Raw genomic sequence first — 11,711 nt, 5'->3', positions numbered from 1 at the left:
TGCTCTAGTGCTGTGGCCAGGACCTGTTCTGATGGGCCAGTGTCTTTGTGCTTCTTGTTCTTCACTTTATTGAATGTCACCTTGACAAAGAGCAGGTGAAATGTCATTTCAGCAAATCAGGAGAAGACCAAAAACTAAAAACCCTAGGATAATGACAGTGACTGAAACAGAGGAAAGGGACCCTGGAAGAAAATCAGGTAGTTTTCAGTTCCTCAGGCTTCTTTAAGGACTGTCTTTGTATTAAACATGATGTAGTTTGTCCTTCCTCATTCTTCCTGCCTCCACTTTTGGAACAGGCTCTGTTTATAATTCTTCTTAGGACTTACAGCAATTGCTCTCGAGTTCCATGGTGGAGCATTTCTGCTAATGAGCATATGCCGGAAATGTGTGGGTAACAACCCACCTACTTTTAGGCTTATTTTAGAAGAGCGATCATTAGAAAATGAAAATTAATTAATGAGCAAATTAAGGCAAATGCCAAATATCATAGATTAGAGATTTCTATATTTCCTTTTACCTAGAATCTTTTAAAAACCTAAATTATGTTGTATGTCTGTTGGTTTAAAACGCCTTAGTGGCTTGCATTGCTCTGAGAATAAAATCCTCATCCCTTATTATGACTACAGGCTCTCTCTGATTTGGCCATGCCCTTTCTCTCTGATCTGATCTCACAGGGTTCTTCCCCATTCTCACTCTGCATCTGGCACACTGGTCTTACAAAGATATGCTAAGCTGATCCCTTGCCTCAGGGCTTTTGCACGTGTTGCTCCCTCTGTTTCAAATATCTTTCATATGATACGACCATTCAGTTCTTATCTCCTTAGAGAGCTATTTCCTGATTGTCCTACTTGATACTGACCTCCTTTCAGGCATTCTTCAGCTTATCCTCAGTTCTAATCACTATCAGGAATACTTCCATTATTTGTTTATGATCTGTCTTCTCCAGAATGTGAATTATGTGAGTATAGGAACTTCCTTTGGCTTATTCACCACCATAGCTCAGTACCTGAAAGAATGAGAAGCAATATAGAATAGTGGTTAGTATGCAGTCTCTGGAGCTAGAACACTTGGGCTGGGAACTCAGTTCTACCCCCACACTGCTGCATGACTTTGGGAAACAATAGCATCCATGTTGTAGTGTTCTTATGAAAATTAAATGAGTTAAAAATTCACTTAGAGACTTAGAGTCTGGAATGTAACAGCACTATATAAATATTTGATATTTTATGTTCAGAGTTTTCATCAGACTATAAGCTCCATAAGGGCTGGATTTTCCTGTTTGGTATATTGACCAGTCTTTAGCACCTAAAACAATATGTGGCTCATTGTTGGCACTCAAAAACTAATGTTGAGAAAACTGTTAAAAGTATCCTTTTTCTAAAAAAATTATGTTAACCATAGGAATTAGAGTAAGCTTTTCTAATTTTCTTCATCATTTTCTCCACATCTTTAAGCACCTAATGCCATGGTTAAATATTAGGTTTACTTATGCCTGGAATATATCCCAGTTCTGGTCACTAAGTCTGCATAAATAGTTCCAATTTGTTAATTAATGATTAACTCCGTCTTCCCTAGCCTAACTGGACCTTAGACATTCCTCTCAAACTAGTGGTTCAGGATGATGGTGCCAATCCAGAAGTAAGCATGCGAAGCAAAACCCTTACTGTCCTAAGGTATACAGAATATATGTGTTGTAAGAATGATATATATGGCATTCGTTTCTAGTCTACATTCTTCTGAAAGACTTACCTGTTCCTGCTTCCTAGTGGCACTCAGAATGATGGAGATGAGAGAAATATGGAATTCTATTTCTGATTTCTTCCCATGACACCATGGTACTTGGCTTTATTTTTTAGGGGTTGAGGTATGTTCAGATCACAGATAAGAGGACTATGAGAAATTATTAAATCTCACTGCTTAAATAAATGTTCTTCACCTGACTAATAGCAGCAGCAGAAGTGTGAATTTGAATTCACTCTACACTCTTAGGTGTTAAAATTGCCTAAATATGAAAATTAAGTACCACTGGTTTCTCTCACTTAAAAAAATTAAATAAAACAAGATACGGGATGCATATATGGAAAATTTCAGAGATACAATTAAGATCATGGAAAACATTCACAAGAAGAAAGCTACTACTATTTGAAAATCTTAATTTTCTTTACAATTTAGTGAGATTTCATTTGTAATACTGAAGCTGCATTCACATTTATTTTTCACTTTCTGACCCAAGTAGCATTTAAATTGGTTGGTTGGAGCTTGGCGTTAATGAGATCATAGTCAGGGGCTCAGTTCCCTGTCTTCCTGTCAGAATTAGTTAGATCAACACAAGAGAAGGCTGTTCCGTGATCACTGAGTCTACCATGATTCTGGTTATTTGTCCCGTGTGTGGCCATTTGTTTACAAAGTAGGGGTGTCATTCTTGCATTCAATTCAACAGTTTTTACTGAACTCTTATTACCATTCCCTCAATTCTAAGATACCACTGCTGAAAATTACTTTAATATTAGGAGTAAAAGATACCTTATTTCATTAAGTAAAGCCATGGATTATAATGTGTATAGAAACTTAAAATATGAGAAAATGTGTTTGTTTTACAATTTGGAAAATATGGTTTTGAGTATTAACCTCTTGCCATTGCTAGAAAACAACACAGAAGTGTATATTTTGTTTTTTGATGGATTCACCTTTAAGTTAATGCCTACTTTATTAGATCTAATATTCATTTTCTGAGATTAAATGCCTTGACCTATATACTGAGATACAAATATATCTATGTAAGTTATTTAAAAAATATAACATGCTATATCTCTATATAACTATTTATAAAATATATTATAAATATATATTATATATAGTATAATTATAATGATATAACATAGTATATTAAATATATTTTATATAACTACTTATAAAATATATAACCATACATAATAAATTTATAGATATATAATTAAAATTTACATATAACTAAAATATACAGTTATATATAAATGTATATTCATACAGAGAAACATATGCATAAATATGCAATTATAGAAAATATGTTTGTATTATTATTTATTCTTATCATTTGTGCATTCATTCAGCAAATATCTATGGAGCACCACATACTGTCTAAGTGTGGTAAAATATTAAAAAATAAGATAAGTTCCCTGTGTTTATGAAATAGTAGAGAGAAACATTAAATATAAAATTAATACAAAAGAGAGTGATAAGACCACAAAATGTAAAGCAGGATAATCTATTAACAAGTGTCTAGGAAGAGGAGCAGGCTACTTTGGAGCTGGTCAAGGAAACCCCTGGGAAGGTTACAGTTGAGTTAAAATCCTAAAGATGAGACTCAGCAAGCAACATGAAACCATGGGGCACAGTGTTTCAGGCAGAGAACAGAGCAGGGATTCCAAGGTGGAAAGAAAACTGGTATATTTGAACAACAAATACAATAACAACTAAAGCCAAAGAGTCTGGGGCTAGAGAGCGATAAGAAGATGATATGATATGAGCTCAGGGTGCTAGAGATGATAGAGTGGCTTATAAGCTATGGAAAGGAGTTTTTATTTTATTCTGTGATCAGTGGGGAGCATTGAAGGGATAAACAGAATCACAGTATGTTTTACTTTCTATTTAAAAAAAATTATTGACAGTTATGTCTGTCCTTAAGGGGAGGTGGGAAGATCAGTGAGAGGTTATTGTATGGTAGAGGAAACAGCAGCTTGACAAGGGTGAGAGCAGTGATGATAGGTAGCACCAGACAGATTCAGAATGTTTTGGAAGGTCAGAACTTGCTATGGATTATTTCTGGAGTGGGCAAAAAAGAATCAAATACAGCCTGACATAATCAACAAGGTGGGTTGATGCTACTTTCTGAGATTAGGAAAGAATAGCTTTTTTTGGCATCAGGGAGGAAAAGTCAAGTCTCCTCTTTTGACCATGATAGTCTTGAGAAAAGCCTATGACACCTTTAAATAGAGATCCTATTAGTCACGGAAACAACATAAAGCCAGCTGATAACATAAAATTGTTAGTTTTATGTCACTTTTGAAAATGTGAGATATTTAAACTGAAGAAACTGGGGTTACTGAGACTCAGAATTACCTAGCAAGTTGATCCTGGGAAATGAACACGTCTGAACTCTGAATCCTTGTCTTTAATAATAGCTCAATGAGGAATATTGTTCTGTATTGACGGGGCATTATATGGTAAGACACATTTTAAAGATATATTTTAAGAAATGTTTATAACATAGTTGTTGGAAATTACAGAGGAAAAGATTTCTTTCTGTAATAATGGCATTTGAGTTATTGTCTGCAATCCAAGCACTGAATTCAAGAAAACTAAAGAATGATGGGGGGAAAATAACAGATTCTACTCCAGCAAATATTCACAGAAGTACATGATATACAAGTTCTTTCTAAAACATGTTAGATTATGATGCAGACAGAATATAGCATATTCTTCAGCATTCTTGCAGGTGTATTATATTTTGTTACTGTAAAAATAACTTTAGACTTATTAAGAATACTGAGCCACAAGGCTCAGTAACTGGTCTTGTTTATAATATCAGAAATATGTGGTATTCAAATGTATGCAACTGGGGATACCAAAGCTTTTATTTTTATAGTGCTTTAAGTGTATAGAAGACTTTATAATAGATTGAACTATGTGCCCCAAACCAAAAAAAGAAGCCAACCATTATAATTTGGATTCCATGGGAAGCTGACTCTGCAATGGAGATGTGTGTGCAGCTGGTTTATTGGGACTGGCACTTTTAATCGGAAGAGTGAAACTGGATTGTGTAGAGGGAGAAGTTGAACTGCAATGCAGTTGTAACAGAGCCCTCAGTCAAACTCACGTGGAGCTCCCAAGCTGGGATGACTCTTTTGTGATGTCTTGGATTGAAGCAAGGGGTCCCAGCTTTTGTAACTGCTCATTGACTAGTGATTTAGTGTGGGTGTAACCTTGGTGAAGCAGCTCCCTGCAGCTGAGGGGAATCCCTGAGGAGGGGTCTCATCAGACAATACAAGCAGCAGATGGGAAATGAGTGCCTCAGTTGTGAAAGGGGATGCCAGAATTCACCTTTAGTGCTACTCAGATCCATATGCCTTGCATAATAGGTACACCCTCTCTAGGAATGTCTCCTCTAGGACTTCAGTTGATCTCTTTCCCTGGGGAAACTTACTACAGTAAGATGACAAATTATAGCCACCATCACAGCCTCAGGGCTGCAACTTAATATTATCTCCCTCCTCTACTACCACTTTCAAGATTTATCTTAGCCTCAACAGGCACCTCTGTTAATCTAGGTGGTTTATCTGGTGGCTTAACTCAGATCTTAACTCTAGAATGGTCACCACACCCTTCTCAGTCTAAGCTGGTATACCTGTCCATTTATTTTCAAATTAATGACACCCTGAGGAAAGTGGTTCCTTTCCTTACTTGCTGGTCACTTGCTTCAAGGGGCAAGAGTGACTTGGCAGTGACTTAAAATATGGTGGGAATCTTACTATCTCCACTCATGGAAGAATTCTATCTCAGTCAATTCCAGGAAAGATGAACTGCTTGCTGCCAGCAACAGAGACCAACACTGAACTCCTGATATGGCACAGTCCCTTAGGAAAACTAAACATTTTTCCATGGCAAGGCTATTATTATATTAGACCTCTTTCATCTTGGAATTAACTATATTATACTGTTTCAGGATAAAAGGGTCCACTGTAAGCTGACTTGCCACCATGTGATGTTTTATTTCTGTAAGGGAGGATGCCATAGTGGGGGCTTGGTTTTGTTCTTATTAGTAGCAGATTGTCCATTCAGAAGCAGAGTGACTACATAAGCCTAGAGTAACCGGATAAGTGAGTAGAGAATCCATGCTGTTTGGACCACCATAGCCTCCATCCCACCTATGTGGCTACTCTACAAATACTCCTGCAAATACGCTTCTGACATTGGGGTGGCTGATTACATAAGCTGTGTAATGTCCTTTACTCAAATCACCTTGTCTACTTTATTGATTAGTACGTCTACTAAGATGAGTGATCTCCAGTGGCATTAGCACATGATAAAAAAATCTTTGGACTTTTTGCCCACTCCTATGTTTACATATCTCTTTGCCTCATTGTACTCACTTTCATTCTTTTTCCTTCCAGGCTCCTGACCAAACAGCCAAGCCATGTGCTACTTTGGGTAATACACTTGCCCCAGGCCACTTCGTTTTTCACACAAAGTAGATGACTAGTCGCACCACTTGAAACTCCCCTTGAAGAATTTCCTTAATGATATTTTTCAGGGCCACTCTGAAAGTGAAGTGGCTGAGCATTTTCTGCTTGCATCTACATACAAAGCAAAGCCACCATGCTATTCTTCTTCATGAGCTGTTCCTAAGGGGACACTCTACTTTCCAAGCAGTCACAGGCGTGAGATGAGGGAGAGATGCTGTAATAGTGCTGGCTGCCCTCCAGGGAGGTTTGGAAAGTAGGGCTGAGGAGAAGGAGAAGTTTAACTCCTGACTCAGTTGCAAGAAAGCCTTTAGCAGACTCCATAGGGATCTGGAGAGCTAGTATGGCTCATTAAATACACATTGAATCTCAAACTGAAGCCAAAGGCTAGACCTTTGTACTCTTGTGTGGATCAGTCATTGGATGTGGACTGCCTCTATGGAGAGAATGTAAACCTTGATTAAGGCAGTTCCCTTAGGACCTAAGGAAGTCCTAAAGTGGAGCTAAGCTGTGAGTTCTTCAAGCAATACACCAGATAGCGGGAGGAGTGAGCGCCCAAGCCTTGAAGTGGGAGATCTTGATGGCACACCAATAATCAATTATATCAACTCTAAACCAAGCAAATTTTCCAAGGATAATTTATAACATATGAAGAAATAAGATAAATACTGGACTAGCTGAAGCCAAAATAACATACAAGTAGCACTTTGAATTTGAGGGACTATTGGGCATTTCAATCAGCTCAATAATTGGACCTTATACAGGTAAATGAGGAGAACTAAAAGGCAGAAAAGGAAGACCAGAGTATTGAGGTCAAAGTGAAATGTGTTATCTATGTTCATCTGAAGTCTGAACTCCCCTCATTTTCAAACTCAGTGGAAAGCACTGAGACACCCCCATATATGCAGTCACATGAGACAAAACCTAGCTACCATCTCTTTTCTTGCCTCCACATTAGTTTCAATCACCACACCCTGTGTATAGGCACACTGATTTCTCTTGATTTCACCCACTCCTCTTTATCTGTATTGCTTTAGTTCAGGCTCTAACCAATATTACCTGGATCATAACAATAGTCTGTTTCCCTGCCTTCAACTTCACAGCTTCTCTGGGCTTTTTAAAATACACTGTACTATTTTAGTTAGAATGCTTTTTCTAAAAGGTAAATCTGATGATATTATGTGCATTTAAAATTCACAAATGACGACTTATTGCTAACCTCATAAATCCCAGTTCCTTAAATGGAATACAAAGCTTTCCTGACCTCTTCTCTGCCTGTCCCATTGAATCCTCACTCATTATTTCTGCCTTGTTCCCTTTTGTTTTAGCTTTATAAGCTTCGGGGTTTCACTCACACTTACTGTTCTCTGTGCCCTCTGGGCTTTTTCTTGGCTATTGCCTTTGCCTGGAACTCTCCCTTAGAAGTCAGAACAATGGTTCCCCAAAGACATCTTCATCCTAGTTCCTGCAACCTATGAATATGTTACCTTAAATGGTAAAAGGGAATTTGCAGATGTGATTAAGTAAAGAACTGTGAGATGCCGAGTAGTCTGAATTACCCAGATGGGACTGATGTAATCACAAGGTTCTTTATAATAAGGAGGGTGACAGTCAGGGAGGGTATTTGATGAAGGTAGCAGAAGTCAGAGTGAGGTTATCAACAAGAAGGGGGCTGTGGACCAATGAATTCTGCAGCCTCTAGAAGCAAGGCACGGATTTCCTCTGAGATCCCCCAGAAGCAACACAGCTCCGCTGATGCCTTGATTTTAGCCTAGGAAGAGTCAATTCAGCTTTCTGACCCCCAGATTGTAAAATAATAAATTTCTGTTGTTTTAACCCACTGAATTTGTTGTAATTTTATACAGCAGCAATAGGAAACGAATACACCTCCCCTGTGGTTAAATTCTGTTAATAAGTGTTTAAGACTCAAGTGAAACAATAATTCTCCCCTATGAGACTCTCCCCTATGTTTCAAAAGCTACCACAATATTCCTTCTACTCTTTGTAGTTATCTATTGTCCCTCTCCCAAGCTCCCCTTTTCAACCTCCTACACCTACTTAAGAACCTTAATTTCAACTGCCTAGCACATGGGCGCAGTGAGGTTATAATGTGTCTCCTGCCAGTGTCATCTCGTTCCCAGGTTTCTCTCTAGGCTTTGAAGTCAACACTGCCTGCTGGCTGTGGGCCACCTTATTTTCTGTTTTGAGGGCTCACGCTGGTTTGGGATTTGTGCAAAAACAGAGGACAGCAGTTCCTGCAAGTCGGGTCAGATGAGCTTAGAAAGTCCCAGGCAGAGTGTTGGGTCCTTTTGGGGAGGGTTCATGCAGATGCACAGGCCGCTGCTGAATGGAGACTCCTCACTTCACTGCATCACAAAGAATACTCCACATGACTCTTTCTCCCAGTTTTTGTGCTGTGCTCCTGGAATCCTGAGAGGCACCTTTCAGGTTTCCATGAGCCCCCTGGCACTGGCCAAAGCAGTTCTCTACAGTCCATGGTGACGTCTTCCTTTCTGGGGCCTCCAGGCCTGTCCTGCCTCAACCTCCATCCTGCATGTTTCTCCATTCCTCTATTCTTTCACCTGTTCTATTTATATGGCTTGAACCTACTTGCTTCCCTCAGGCCTTCTCTTCTGAGCCTCTAGAGACTATTTTAGAAATTAAAAACAAATATCCAAAATTGACTTCTCCTCAAGGCTATGTGGTTGCCTCTGGCTGACTAGGGGGAAAGTCACAGGAGTTCAGAAGAAAAACACAGTATTCCCAAAAAATATGACTTGCTACATTCCAGTTTCATTATAAGTAATTATTTGTGAAATGAATGAGTAGTGAGAGGGAATGTAAGAGAATATCAAGCTTTTGGTTGGGCAAGTATTTTTCAACTCTAGGCTTTCTTCTGGATTCCACCCGGTGGTCCTTCTGGTACTGAGTAATAACTACTGTTTTAGAAAGCCTTCGGGCTGAATGCTGTGGCCAGAAACTGTATAACTTGGAAGATGCTGTCAAATGTAGAGTGAAGAAAGCTCTGGTTTTTAGGTAATCAGATGGGAGAAGATACAGATAGGTAATCCAACCATCTACCTCTTCTATATTCTCTTTCATGGGTCACATTTTTCCATATTATACAAACGAGAATGCTTTTTGTCTCGGTTTCTCTGTTCTCCTCAGCACCAAGAACCTCTGTCACTTCCCTTTCCTCTGGGCCAAGACTTCCTTTGCTGTGGTTACCCTCTTAAACTCCTAAATCAGGCCTCATTGTGACTCGATGACAACATGCTCTTTGCCAAGAAAGCCTGGCTGTGGAAAGGCCACCTGTCTCATAACCTCATATTCCACACCACTGCCACACGAGAGGAGAGGTGGCTAATGTTAAGATGGACTGAGTTAACTAAAGGCAGTAACAACACAGCAGGGGAAAATGTGAAGCTGCTGTGTGAAGTTCCCATAGTCCCTCAAGGAGGTCATCTTATATCAATATTTGTGATTTTATTTTCTTCAGATCTTTTGGTGAAACCAAGTGCATATTTACATGTCCATCCTGAGTGACTCTGCTAGCTTTTGGGGAATCCTACTGTATTTGTAAGCTTTGGTCTGATCCCAGAGTCCATCTTCCTCCTTCCACCCTCTTCCCTTCTATAAGGCAAAGATCCGTTCCCATGACGTTGAAATGACAGCCCGTCAAGACTTCATTACATTTTTAATTCGGGGCCCCCAGTGTCCCAGTCTGTCCTTGGGGAAAGCAAGGAGAAAAATTCAGTCCTCCAACTCTATCTGTCTCATCTGTAGATGGCAGAAAATCCATGGTCATTGCCAAACCTCTGTTTAATGGTTTTCAGTGGGTGAGAGCTGAAGTTTTCAAAGGATTTCTCATCATTACCCTGGAGGGAAGAGGGCGAAAAGTAGAACATAAAACTGTGTTTTTATACTCTCATGAAATCTTTATCCAGAGTTGGGGGGGAGGGGGTCTTTCTTTCTATTGCTCAGGTGGGGCACTTTTATTCTGACAGTTGTCTAGCTTTGTTCCCACAGTGAATTTCTCTTGCTCTCTTTAAAGATGATAAGATTAGATGTACAGTGACCCTCTCATCTCCTTCCCTTTCCTTTCCCCACTGCTCAGAAGCCTGGTATTTCACCTAGTGATGTGTCCCTGGTGAGGAAAAGTCACAGTTTTATTGATTAAAATCTTAGTATAACATCCATAATTGGAGTTTTCCTGTAATTTGGTGCCAGGTTGCCTCACCATTTTCTCTAGGGACTATATATCAAATGCTATTTTTCATGCTCCTGTTTGCTGATAAGGGCTTGATAAAACCACGAGTTTGACCTGATATTAGATTTCCGGAGATGAAAGCATGGGTACAGATTGCCAAATGTCCTCAAATACACTGACAAGCCATTCCAATATTTTAAAAATGACTCAGGAAAAAAAATCTTTAGGCTCTCGTGTGTGTTTATGTTTTCATTCCCTACTTGCAGCATGTATTTTTATCCATTGCAAACAATTTTCAATCAATAATTAAAATTGGTAAACAGATCTACAGGGGAAAAATCCTTCAGTCTGAGTTTAATAGATTGCCTCTCAAAGTCACTCCCTGACACAGCAAGTTGCTCAGGGAGTTTGTGCCAGTAAATAGGCAAGAATGGGGTTGATTAAAAAGTGAAACAACACAAAACCTGACATCCTGTTGTGAGTTTAAAAATAAAGCAAAATGACTATTAGCAACCCATGTTGATTTCTGTCAAACTATCTTTGTGTGCTAAAGACAAAGGAATAACATAGAGCTTCTTGTCAGAGTAACTTGGGGCTTTATGGGAATGCGTGCTTTTTTTTTACCCTCAAACTTCTGTCTTTTTTATTTGTTAGGATGTTTCTCCTGTGGAGACTCGTGAGACACCTATTAGTAGTCTGGAGCCTACAGGTAGTATGTGAGTTGCTGCAGGAGGAGAAATGGGATGTCTTTCGGCTTTCCTTTCGTGTAGATTTGTTGCATGTTTACCAAGGTGAAAGGATTAGTGCCCTGGAGATCATTTGCTTTCATAAGCTTTAAACTAGAGCAGCAAAAGTTTCATGCCTTGATTCTCTTCCAACAGCTCTTTCTCTCAGCAAGCCATAGAGGAGCAAGCTGAGACCTACAGATTGCCAGCAGACTTTTCCAACAAAATTGCCCTGTCTCAATCAGTTAGACTGGGTGGGAAGGGAGAGCCTCTGCCAGTTTTCTCCCATCTCTTTTACCATGTGGAGAGACACCCGAAGCATTCCACAGGGCTTTATCATCAAGATGAAATTCTCCAGATTTCCAAGTCTCAGTAATACCCAAACCTCAGACCATATGTATGGATAATTCACGTACTTGCTAACCTTTGTGTTTTGCATATAACCTCCCTGTCATACATTGGTTTTCTAGAGATTCATATAGAATTAAAAGTTAAGAAGCAAACTGAAGCTAAGCACCATGTCTGTTTTATGAAAAAAAATAGTAGTTGGTATAGAAA

Source organism: Suricata suricatta, chromosome 6, assembly GCF_006229205.1.
Source record: "Suricata suricatta isolate VVHF042 chromosome 6, meerkat_22Aug2017_6uvM2_HiC, whole genome shotgun sequence".
Taxonomy (NCBI): domain Eukaryota; kingdom Metazoa; phylum Chordata; class Mammalia; order Carnivora; family Herpestidae; genus Suricata; species Suricata suricatta.
The sequence above is the reverse complement of the archived record's forward strand: the minus strand, read 5'-3'. Positions refer to the sequence as shown.